The 11,835-nt window shown below is 39.5% G+C and overlaps 1 long non-coding RNA gene across 2 annotated transcripts in view; it reads right to left on the bottom strand.

The window, feature by feature from the left end:
- The window catches only part of LOC122562205, a 234,377-nt gene that overhangs the window by 53,461 nt on the left and 169,081 nt on the right, over positions 1 to 11,835 (bottom strand). Inside the window, exons 2-3 of one of the 2 annotated variants that reach the window (XR_006315262.1) lie at positions 9,350 to 9,402; positions 8,599 to 9,241 (exon numbers count right to left, since the gene is read on the bottom strand). This is a non-coding gene — a long non-coding RNA (uncharacterized LOC122562205). Of the gene's footprint in view, positions 1 to 8,598; positions 9,242 to 9,349; positions 9,403 to 11,835 lie in introns of those variants that run through there. The other variant, XR_006315261.1, reaches the window with a different exon arrangement.

The raw sequence follows: 11,835 nt of genomic DNA, 5'->3' as shown, positions 1-11,835 counted from the left end.
AGGCTAGAACTCTTTTCCCTGCAGCATTGGAGGCTGAGGGGTGACCTAATAGAGGTTTACAAAATTATGAGGGGCATGGATATGATAAATAGACAAAGTCTTTTCCCTGGGGTCAGGGAGTCCAGAACTAGAGAGCATAGGTTTAGGGTGAGTGGGGAAAAATATAAAAGGGATCTAAGGGGCAACGTTTTCACATTGAGGGTGGTATGTGTATGGAATGAGTGCCAGAGGAAGTGGTGGAGGCTGGTATGTGAATAGGAAGGGTTTGGAGGTATATGGGCCGGGCGCTGGCAAGTGGGACTAGATTAGGTTGGGATATCTGGTCGGCATGGATGGGTTGGACCAAAGGGTCCGTTTCCATGCTGTACATCTCTATGACTCTAAGTGTAAAGCTATTTATATCACCTCAGTATCTCTGAATGCTATCCAGGAATGTCTAAATGTAATTACAAGGCTTTAGCTTCAGAACGCACTCGACAATATCTTGGTCAGTGTACCTTCTTGGTAGTTGGAAGCTTGTGAATGTTTGAGCAGCTAATTTTACCTTACGTGATACATTGGAGTAGAAATAGGACATTGCCATGTCTGTTTCACAGGCTCAAAAAACAAAACATGCTCACTGAGAGCTAATTTGAAATCCAAGTGCTTGTGGTCAATATAGTCAAATTAGGTCTGATCCAATACTGTTTAGGCCCATTGTTCGTGGTATGGGTGTGGGAGGAGGTTGGGGAACTGCTGAGATCTGTTTTGGGACTCAAAGAGGTGATTTGGACTGCCCTGAGCAAGGAGGCATTTTTCCAGATATGGATGAAGACTGCTAAATGGCTGCTGCCTAAAAGGGCACGCCAGTGAGTCAAATGCTCCAAAATTCATCTTAATGGGTGAGCTGTATGTGTAGTCAAGACAGGAAAGGGCAGCAGCCCAAATAATGTTAATGAAGCTTGAAGTCCAATTTCAGGCTGACCTCAGGCCTCTCAATTGGGAGAAAATGAGGCTAAAAGAATTTCCACACTATGATTTTTATTAACCTTTATTCTGGCTTATCTTCAACAGAATTTGGAGCCATAGTTACATTGAATCACCTCAGAAAACAGCCTGAGGCCATTAGGGGATTGACTGTGAGAATGAATAAAAGGTAAGTAAGCATGGTTCAAGGGTCAGTTTTACATGGTAAGTTGGTATAAGAAGAGCATTTTTACCATTTTTGCCATGAAAAGGTGAATATTAAAGATGGCAACCACTACAAATGTATTATTTCTACCATTATGTTCAGTCAAAGTCTGAGAATTTATTCTTTCACCTCCTGAAGTCAATTCAAACTCACAATGGCATGTTGTAAGGATTCTTGGTACAATCCAGAGACTGTACCATTTTCCCTAAGCATTGGGCAAGTAAAAGTCCTATTTCATTAGGACTATTTGCACTAAGTCTCACTGTGCCAGATAAAATATTGACGGGCCGACTGTAACTCAACAGCTATGGATTGGCTGCTTGTCATTCACTTTGTCCAATTTGGAGAAGGAAATAGGAAGGGCACTCAATTGCTATCTATTTTCTGCCATTACTCAAACTTGATTAGCCCTTTAGCAAAGATATCCAAGGAGGCAGCAACTTTCATGCAACCTAATGTACTTCTTTGAGAACGATACTGGATGCTGTCAGACAGGGTTAGAGGAGGTAAAATGCAAAGAGGTTCACGTAAGGCATATGTCAATGAATGGCCTGTATCTGAGCTGCAATTTCCATTTAATTCTCAAAAACTAAATGTTTAAACGACCTCTAAAACAAGTAATATATCACTTCTGTTGCACAGATTTGCATAAAAAGTAGCCACAACCAAAGCATATCCCAATAACTGGTATCTACAACAAATATAAACACAGCTGAGGTCATCCTTTTCTTCTGGTATTAGCAAATTAACCATATGGGAGGTGACTGAAAGGGCGAGTTTTATTTCCCCAGACACCATCTAACACTAGCACATCCCATTATTATGCAACATTCACTCTGAAATACACCAACTGAGAGAACTGTGAGAAAAAATGCACAGACCATATTGACGTAGATTGCCAATATCATCTGACTGATTCAAGGGTTGAAGTAATTGCGTATAGTTTGCAATGTCATGCCAGGAGGATTACAGTTTTCTTCCCACCCTGAATTCCTAATTCTTGTTACTTCATTAAAACATACTAGAAGCAAAAAGTATCCTAATGTGATGATGAGATCAAAGATTAGATTTTAAATGTCTAATCCTTCAATTGAAATGAAAGACCCCTTCACACCTGTTACAACACAATAGCCAACCTCTACTATATATTTTGTTGATTAAAACAAAAATAGTACCCACCCAAACCACTTTCACGTTTTCTTAAACCTATTTTAGTTGAGACAACTTGTTGCTTTCACTCATGTCTGACTTTTCAGTAAAACATGGCATGAATATAAACAGAGTAATGCCAGTCTCATTTTTAATCACAAAAGTTTACCCAAATTCATGTCTTCAACCAAATTCCTGGCCCAATTCAACTATGCCCTAAATACTTTGTTTTAATTGGATAATTAGTGTCCTCAGATATCCCAACAACACTTATGAATTCCAGGGTTCACAATAGGTAAGCTCAAACAACAAGACAATACTAATTAACGAGTTTGCAAAGGGGAGACTACAGAGTGGGAAAGCTATTGAGGCGATGGACTTTACAGAAGGTTTTGGATGTTGAGAGACATATGGATTGTGGCGAAAGTTCCAGGCTACTTGGACAAGATGGGTGGCTGTACTACCAAAAGGTGGCAAAGTGAAAAGTAGCTGAAAATGTGTTGCTGGAAAAGCGCAGCAGGTCAGGCAGCATCCAAGGAGCAGGAGAATCGACGTTTCGGGCATGAGCCCTTCTTCAGGAATCTCATGCCCGAAACACCGATTCTCCTGCTCCCTGGATGCTGCCTGACCTGCTGCGCTTTTCCAGCAACACATTTTCAGCTCTGGTCTCCAGCATCTGCAGTCCTCACTTTCTCTTCAAAGTGAAAAGTAGCCCAAGGCTAAAGGACCATTAGAAAGAGGACAAATGAGGTTGGCAAAGATTGGACAATAAGATGGAAATTGTGGAGCTCTAGGTAGTTGGTGTTTATAAAAGGTACGCCAATCAAAAGATATGAACCACCATAATTATATGTAATTAAGTCCAGGTACGTGCCAGTCCAAAGCTGTTAAGATTGATCTACTTTGATTATAACTTTCAACTCAACACAACAGTACTCACAGCCTGCTCAATGCTATGACGACCTCCAAATTTCAAATTCTGAAAGTGTCCTCCTCACATCCCTCAGTCACGGATGAAACATTGTCTAAAAGCACCCTACCCTCACCTCCCAATGCCACTGAACCCTCCATCCATTTGTTTATCATTTCTCTTTCCCATCTTCCTTGGACAGTGTTTGCAAAGGACAGAAAGGTCTATAATAAAGCTTTTCAGGAGCACAACTTATTGAAGTGCTTCAGAAACAGAAAGATGCAGAAACAATGCTCAAAAACAGGCATTTGTAAGGATGGATTAAATTCAGGGGCGATGATCAGTAGCTGAGCTGGGAAAACGTTAAATGACTAGGAGATGGTTCTCTCAGAATTATCTGGTATGGAGATAACGGAGCAACTATTGAGTTTCAGCAGGTTGGTACTTGATTGAACAGTGAACTTCAAGTGGCCCTGGTCCACCTTGGTGAACAACGAGGTAGAGGGACATCATTGTTTTTGGTCATTGTACAGAAAGGTTATTTCACTCTGCAAAGGATTAAGCTACACTGAAGCTAGTAATCATAGACAACAATTTATCAGATCCAATCTGATTCTTTTGCAACACAGTGAATAATTGTGAAATGGTGGTTGGTATCCACCCAAAGTGCACATGAGTAATCCAAGCGAGTTCAGAATTTACTCATTTAAGAGAAACTTTTCATCGCACAACCTGGCTGAGAATTGGACAATAACCATTTCAACTATATTGGCTGTGATTAGAAGCTAATTCAATTTTAATTAACTACAGTACTAGCAAATTGTAGCATAAGTGCCCAGTCACTCCTGTTTCAGCCGATCATTAAAGTGTCATTTGAATGATTCGTAGAATACTATAACTAAATTATGACATTTGCAATTGACATTTTGAACCAAGAATTTTCAAATTGTTTGCTAATTACGTCACCTCTGCGCACCAGCAAAGGTAATAGTTCTCAGAATAAGATGAAAGCACATCTTATCAGGCACAGTTAATCCAAATTCCAAACTAATTAAATGTACTCAACTCTACCAACAAGTTCTAATGACTTGTCAAAACCAGAGCAGGTCAGATGGGAAAGTACTGATGATATCATACACCAGACTTTATACGTTCTGGTTAACCCTTGCAGTGACAGAGTTCTGCAGGTTTGCACATTTACCAAGCAGAATCTAGTCAAATTCAAATGAAGGGTCAACATCCTACAAATTAGCTTGTCTGCGCACTCTAAAAATACTGATGCTGAGCGCATCTAGCATTTTCTATATGGCTTGCAGTACAAGGACAAAGCTGTGCAATTCTCGCAGAAGACTGGATGCCTAATTCACTAAACCAGAAGTATATTCAATAAGGATACATTGGTATGTTGTTGATGCAGTGCACTGGCAGAACTTAGCATCCACAGTAGTAGAAGGGGGATAGAAATCTCCTGAGGGATTCCAAACAGAAGCTGCACAATTTCATATAGGGAGATTAAACAAAGTTTGAAAAATGTTCAATAAAAGTGGAAAATTTGATTTTCAAATTGCTATCTATTTATGGTTACCAAAATGAAACTTCCAATACCATTTCTGTGCAGTTGTACACAAAAGGTTTGCTTTTAGCTGTTGTTAAACATGGTGTAAAATGCATTGTTTACACAATGGTTTTACTTCATTGACCATGTTTGGATTCTGTAGTTCAATGGTACCTGCAATGCAAACCACCCTCCCTTAGATAAAAGCCATTGAACACATTGCACCATGTAATTGTAAGTTTCTACCCAATCATTTGTTTCAGCAGCCATACATGAGCAAATAGGAGACAGCACAGAGCTCCTCAATAATTTCAAAATTGTTGCCAATTTGTTTTAATTTCCAAGTAAGGGATCAGATGGCAAAAATGAACATTACAGTTTGCTTGAAATGAGAATGACAGGAGCATCAAAAACAAGATATTACTCCATCCTAGTATGGAATAGGCTTTTTGTACACTGACTGTCTTATTCTCTTCCTTTTCCCTTTTGCACTGTGGTGCCCTTTCCTGAATCCAAATGGAGCAGCAAAGACTGTTTTTCTCACACTTTCCATCAATGCTACTGTTTAAAAGACCATGGGCAGCAAAAGTCTGCCCCCGATCACTTTTCCTTTTCAACTTCTTTCTGTATCTAGCTTTCATACAGTTGTCCACGTAGCAACACAGAGATCAGTGAAAACAAGTTGGAAGAATCACAAGTGGAAACTCAAGTCATTCTCCCCTTCCAACTCCTTCAGTTATCATCTATCTGCACATCAGACACTAACTGTAAGCTTATTAGTGCAGTGCTTGTGCACAATGTATATCCATATGTCATCCAAATTTTACAAGTCCTTTTATAACCCTGATTAAAACTTCCTATTGCCGTTATGGTCTTATGCTGATAAAGACCGTGCGAGGTCAAGGAAGACTGATATTATCTTTAATCACCCAGTTATAGCACAATAGAAAAAGTTAAAGCAAAACTTCAGAGAAACAAGAGTTTAGTGGCATAATAAATGTTTTTTGATCAATATAAGGTAACTGCTAAGGGATTAGATCTGACAGGCTAGATAGGGCAATCAGCAACACAAACCAATACATCCTGTAGCTTTCGGATTCTAAATTGAAACCTTTAACTACTGCTGATGCAAATTTAGCCAATGACTTTCATTATGTGACTTTCATTATGTGACACTGCTAAGCTTCATTGCAATTGCTTTAAAAATTGTTTTCATTTACAACTATTTACTGATTGTTGGATAAAAGCAATTCCTTAGTTTTGTAGAAGATAGTCTTTCAGTAACTCAGTAAGGTCCTTGCATCAAAATAAGATCTGTTCAATATATTACACTGAGCATCAGAGGGTGTAATATGCTATATATCTTCTACCCATGATAAATCAGTATTATCCACTTACAGAAGTTTCTATTGCTGATATAGGGCAGAAATCTTGGACTGTGATCAAACTCCTTCCATTCTCAGAACAGTTAATTTCAGTTTACAAGCTGTCTCCTCAGTCCAACTACAAGCTACTTCACTGCAAGAAGGAAGAATGTTAGAGCTGGCACAAAAGAAGTGCCTGTACTTTTCAACCAAGACAATCAAAAGGGATTAAAAAAATGAAGTCCTCAGGACAGCCCAGAATACAAACTAGAAACACACCAAGAGATCCAGATTTCTTCTCCCCTCTGGTTAACCGCTTGAAAGCCAAAATTATTCTGTTCTAGATTAATTTATAGTGTATTTGTGTTGGATGCCAAGCTCTGTCAAAAGATTATAAAGTCCGTCAACTTCTGTTACCACCAAAACCAAGAGATTTTCAATACAAATCTCCCCTGTAACCAGGCCGTACAGACATTTGCCAAACTACAACAAATGACAGATTTCCAAAAAGAAGTCATCGAAATCTAGTAACAGCACCTGGATTAGGCAACATCTGGAAAAAAAAGTTTGTCTTAGCATTCAATTTTACTGAAATTTAATTTCGACAAAAGTCACCTGAGTTATGAAGTTACCCATGTTAAGCAATTAGATCACCATAAATAAAGAGTGCAGTTTATACTTAGTTCTACATGGGTTCCTACAATTTGTTGGGGGAGGGGGTGGGGTAAAAGAAAGAGGGGGCATGAGTGGGAAAGGGCATGAGAGGGAGATAGGGTGAAATACAGAGTGAAATAGAAGTCAAGAGAGAGCATGCAAGAGAGAGACAGACTCCCCACTTGGCAGTGGGGAAATAAAATTACTCACCAAAGAAAGTGTTGCAGCTTTGTACAGGTTAAACTAACTAGCAGCATGTGGCAGCTGTAAAATAGTGTGGAGGTATTACTGCATTTCCAAAACAAATATTTTCTTCTGATGAAGTCCAGCTCGGCCATATCACATATGGTGCCATTTATTTCCCGAACTTAAATCACTATCAGTAACTACCCAGTTGTTGGACTGCATTTACAATATTTTGACATTTGATCCTGCAGATAAGAAGTTCAATCTTGCTTATTGTGGATTATAATTCACACAAAAAGGTCAGTGTAATGGACGCCCAGTTAGTACAACTGTTCTGTCGCAAAAGTCCAATCTTTAGAGTCGGTTAAGTTTGAAGTGAAGCAATAGAATTAATACTTTTATATTCTGTGCTTGGCTGAGGAAGGTATTTTGGAATTTTCTAACTGGATCAATATTCATCTTATATCAAAAATGAAATATATTTGACTGGAACTGCCCTTCTGCTTGAACTCTTTTTTTGTACCTCACCCACAGATAACCTAGGCTACAACAAAATGCAAAGAAAAGCTGGATTAATGAGCTTGGAGCACCCCCTAGAGCTGCAGTGACTGGTTTCATATTGGTTATTGATTCGATTAATGTTCTTCAAAATTTGCTTCAGATTGTCATAAATTCACAAGGGATTTGAAATTCCTTCAAAGGGAGATTGTCATCAGGTGATTAAATTGGTTTCTATCATTAAGTGGAAAGCAGGAAAGAGCAAGAGGGAGATTGAACCCCTCCCCACCTCCCCCCCCTCCCCCAAAGTGAACCCTTGCTGTCAATAACGACTGTAAAAAACATGTTTCAGTTTGGTAAGGTGACAGCTGGAGGTATAGACCTGCAATAATCATGCTTTAGTATGTATTACAGAGAGTGACGTACATCTGGGAATTAAATATAATGTAAAGCACAGTAGCACACAATCTGACCAGCTTCTACCTACCCTTCAGTTAAACACAAGATTGGTAGAAAGCACATATGTGAGTGGGTGATTCTGAATGTAATGGCCGTCTAAAACAAAGTCAGTACTTGCATGGTGACTTTCAACATGATGGAAATGAGTCAATGTCTCAGCGCTTAAAAGTTTATAGTTTGCCAACAGCCACATAGATCATTTCCCATGGAATTGGCCACATTTAATTCTTAACTATTGGAGAACAATTTAAAAGTGAAGCCCTGGTAAATTGTTATTCAAGTTAAGAGAACATGTATTGCAAAGAGGACTGGATATAGTGATTTTTCCAGAACAAAGTATTTATATATTGGTGAAGCTGTGACATCTATAGCTTGAGACCCTTTCAAAATACAATATTGTATCTATGTGAAGGATTAATTGTCCTGCTTCATCATCTGAATTAGTATACGTGGTAATAAAATTACATTTGCAGAGGTCTGTCAGTCAAAGTGTACTCATACCAGCCAGTTTCCAGTCATGTGACCATTCTGACATACATTCACAATATGTTTATTGACATCACAATATTACAAAAGACTTACGAATAATGTTTAAAGATTGATTCAAAACACCATGGGAAAAGAATAAGAACCACATTTTGAAATTGCCTCCACCAGCTTGCACTTCCAAACCCCTTTTTTGACTTTGAATACTTTGAATAACTCCTTCACTTTCTCTGTTCCAAGAACAATCCAAGCCTCTCATTTCTCTCCACACAACTGAAGTCGCACACCTGTGGTACCATTGTCCTGGCTCTCCTTTTGTTTCCTTTCCAAGGCCTTGACGTCTGTCCAAAACTGTGATATTCAGAATTTAGCACAACATTTCAGTTGGAAACTATGCCATGATTTATAAAGGTTTGGCATAACTTCCATTTGCACTTTCTGTCTTCCTGATTTTTTTTTTGAAAAGTTCCTTAGTTTGTCCTGGCTTTTGCATGTTCTCTCTCTTTCCACACCCATTTTTAAATTATGCCATTTAGATTTGATTTCCTCTTCTCATTCCTCCTTCTGAAATGAATCACTTCACACTTAGCTGTGTGAAACGTCATCTAACATGTGTCTTCCCATCTCATAAGTCTGTCTATGACATTTTAAAACCTGTTACTAACCTTCTCACGGTTTATGATTATTATTACATGAGTTTAGTACCATCTGTCTCACAGGGCAATACCTTTGTGGTCTCCTATCAGCTTCGCGTAGCCAATACAGTAGGGCTGAGGTGAGGAAAAAGCATAGCAAAGATTGGGAAGGACCTTGTAATGGAAAGAAAATAGAAAGCACCATTAAAAGTTCACCCACAGAACAGAGCTGGAGTGAAGTCAGATGTAATGTAATAATATGGCATTTATTCACAGTCTTACCCATATCATCTGGTGTGTTCGGTCACTTTATTTGAGGTCATGCAGAAATATACCTAGAGTTTAAAAAAAAGACACCATGACTAATAGTAGTTCAACAGCAGTGTAATAAAATTGTGTTCACATAATAGAGAACAATAGTAATTGCATAGTATATTGCAACAGAATAGCAAGTAAAAACATTCTGAAGCATTTAAAAATCTCCAAGTTGAAGTGAATTGCCAGCCTGGAATCTTTACAAAGAACATTAATATGTAACTTTTCTTTTGCCATTGGTGCTGATTGATTTCTGATTCCAGGCATTGGTTTTTCAGCTTCTCATTCCAATCTTTCCCTCTGAGGGTTGGGGGAGGGCTCTTCTGGTGAAATGGTAGTTTGTGCAAGAATGCACAGGTTCAAGTCCCATCTACCCAAGAGGTATATAATAGGGTCTCTGAACAGGTTGATTACGAAAATACCTAAGGGCTGGAGATTTATCTCATCTTGAACCTTCACATCAAGAAAGGCTACCATTCCTACCTTTTAGAATAGGATTTGTTTCCAGAGAAAGCCACTTGGCTTAGTTCAAAATGTGATGCGTGTCATACTTGCCAATTTTTCAAGGCTCTCACTCTGCTTTGCAAATCTTGCATGCCGAAACAAGTCATAATTTCTGTGTATGTAGGAGATTGCTTCATTTGCGAGGCTACATCTCCTTATTACTTCCTAGCTGTGGGAAAGGGAGTATCTGGTTAAGAATAAGCTACATGTTAATTTACGACATTGAGGAATTGGGCTTGTTTCAAGTCAGTGTTCCGATTCAACCAGTTGTTTTATCCTTTTGAAAGTAGACAAAGCTCAGGCCAGGAGTTTGGAGATACAATCACTTGTGGAATTTATTTTGATTGACCAGATTGCACTTTAATTGTTTTTTCTATTGATATCTGGTCTTTCAATCAGTTACTCATTGTTGAATCATAAAATCCCTGCAATGCAGAAAGAGGCCATTCAGCCCATCAAGTCCACACTGACCTCCGAATAGCATCCCACCTCGACTTTGCTTCCCCCCACCCTCACCCTATCCCCATAACCCAGCACTTATCATCACCAATCCATCTAATCTGCACATCCCTACAGACTACAGACAAGTTGGCATTGCCAAACCACCTAACCTGGACATCGTTGGACAATGGGAGAAAACCAGAGCACCTGGTGGAAATTCCACACAGCCAGTTACCCAAGGCTGTAATCAATCCCTTGCCCCTGGTGCTGTGAGTCAGCAGTGCTAACCCACTGAGCCACTGTGCCACTGATTGGATCTTTAACCAGATTCTCCAGGGCAGTGCTTTGACACAGTGCTGGGTCCACTACTTTTCATCATTTCTATAAATGATTTAGATGTGAGCATAAGAGGTACAGTTAGTAAGTTTGCAAATGACACTAAAATTGGAGTTGCAGTGGACTACGAAGAGGGTTACCTCAGATTACAATGGGATCTGGACCAGATGGGCCAATGGGCTGAGAAGTGGCAGTTTAATTTAGATAAATGCGAGTTGCTGCATTTTGGGAAAGCAAATTTTAGCACAACTTATACACTTAATGGTAAGGTCCTAGGGAGTGTTGCTGAACAAAGAGACCTTGGAGTGCAGGTTCATTGCTCCTTGAAAGTGGGGTCAAAAGTAGATAGAATAGTGAAGACTGCATTTGGTATGCTTTCCTTTATTGGTCAGAGTATTGAGTACAGGAGTTGGGAGGTCATGTTGCGGCAGTACAGGATATTGGTTAGGCCACTTTTGGAATATTGTGTGCAATTCTAGACTCCATTCTATTGGAAAGATGTTGTGAAACTTGAAAGGGTTCAGAAAAGATTTACAAGGATGTTGCCAGGGTTGGAGGATTTGAGCTATAGGTAGAGGCTGAACAGGCTGGGGCTGTTTTCCCTGGAGCAATGGAGGCTGAAGGGTGACCTTATAGAGGTTTATAAAATCATGAGGGGCATGGATAGGGTAAATAGACAAGATCTCTTCCTGTGGTGGGAGTGTCCAGAACTAAAGAGCAGAGGTTTAGGGTGAGAGGGGAAAGATATAAAAGAGACCCAAGGTGCAACTTTTTCCCACAGAGGGTGGTACATGTATGAAATGAGCTGCCAGAGGAAGTGGTGGTACAATTGCAAAATTTCAAAGGCATCTGGATGGTTACATGAATAGGAAGAGTTTGGAGGGATATGGACCAGGTGCTGGCAGGTGGGACTAGATTGGGTTGGGATATCTGGTCGGCATGGATGGGTTGGACCAAAGGGTCTGTTTCCGTAATGTACATCTCTATGACTCTATAACTCTGACAACCTGATTAAATCAAAATATTGATAAACCGTTCAGAGAATTTCAAGATTTCAGCCTCTCTACATTTGCTAAATTGTGACCACTCAATAGGGAGGATGCCATCTGTCTGCCTGATGATCACTGATCTAAATTTCTTACGTGAGCAATTCCAGGCCTCCACTTGAAGTA

The sequence above is a fragment of the Chiloscyllium plagiosum genome, chromosome 24, assembly GCF_004010195.1.
Source record: "Chiloscyllium plagiosum isolate BGI_BamShark_2017 chromosome 24, ASM401019v2, whole genome shotgun sequence".
Classification (NCBI taxonomy): Eukaryota; Metazoa; Chordata; class Chondrichthyes; order Orectolobiformes; family Hemiscylliidae; genus Chiloscyllium; species Chiloscyllium plagiosum.
The sequence above is the reverse complement of the archived record's forward strand: the minus strand, read 5'-3'. Positions and strand labels throughout refer to the sequence as shown.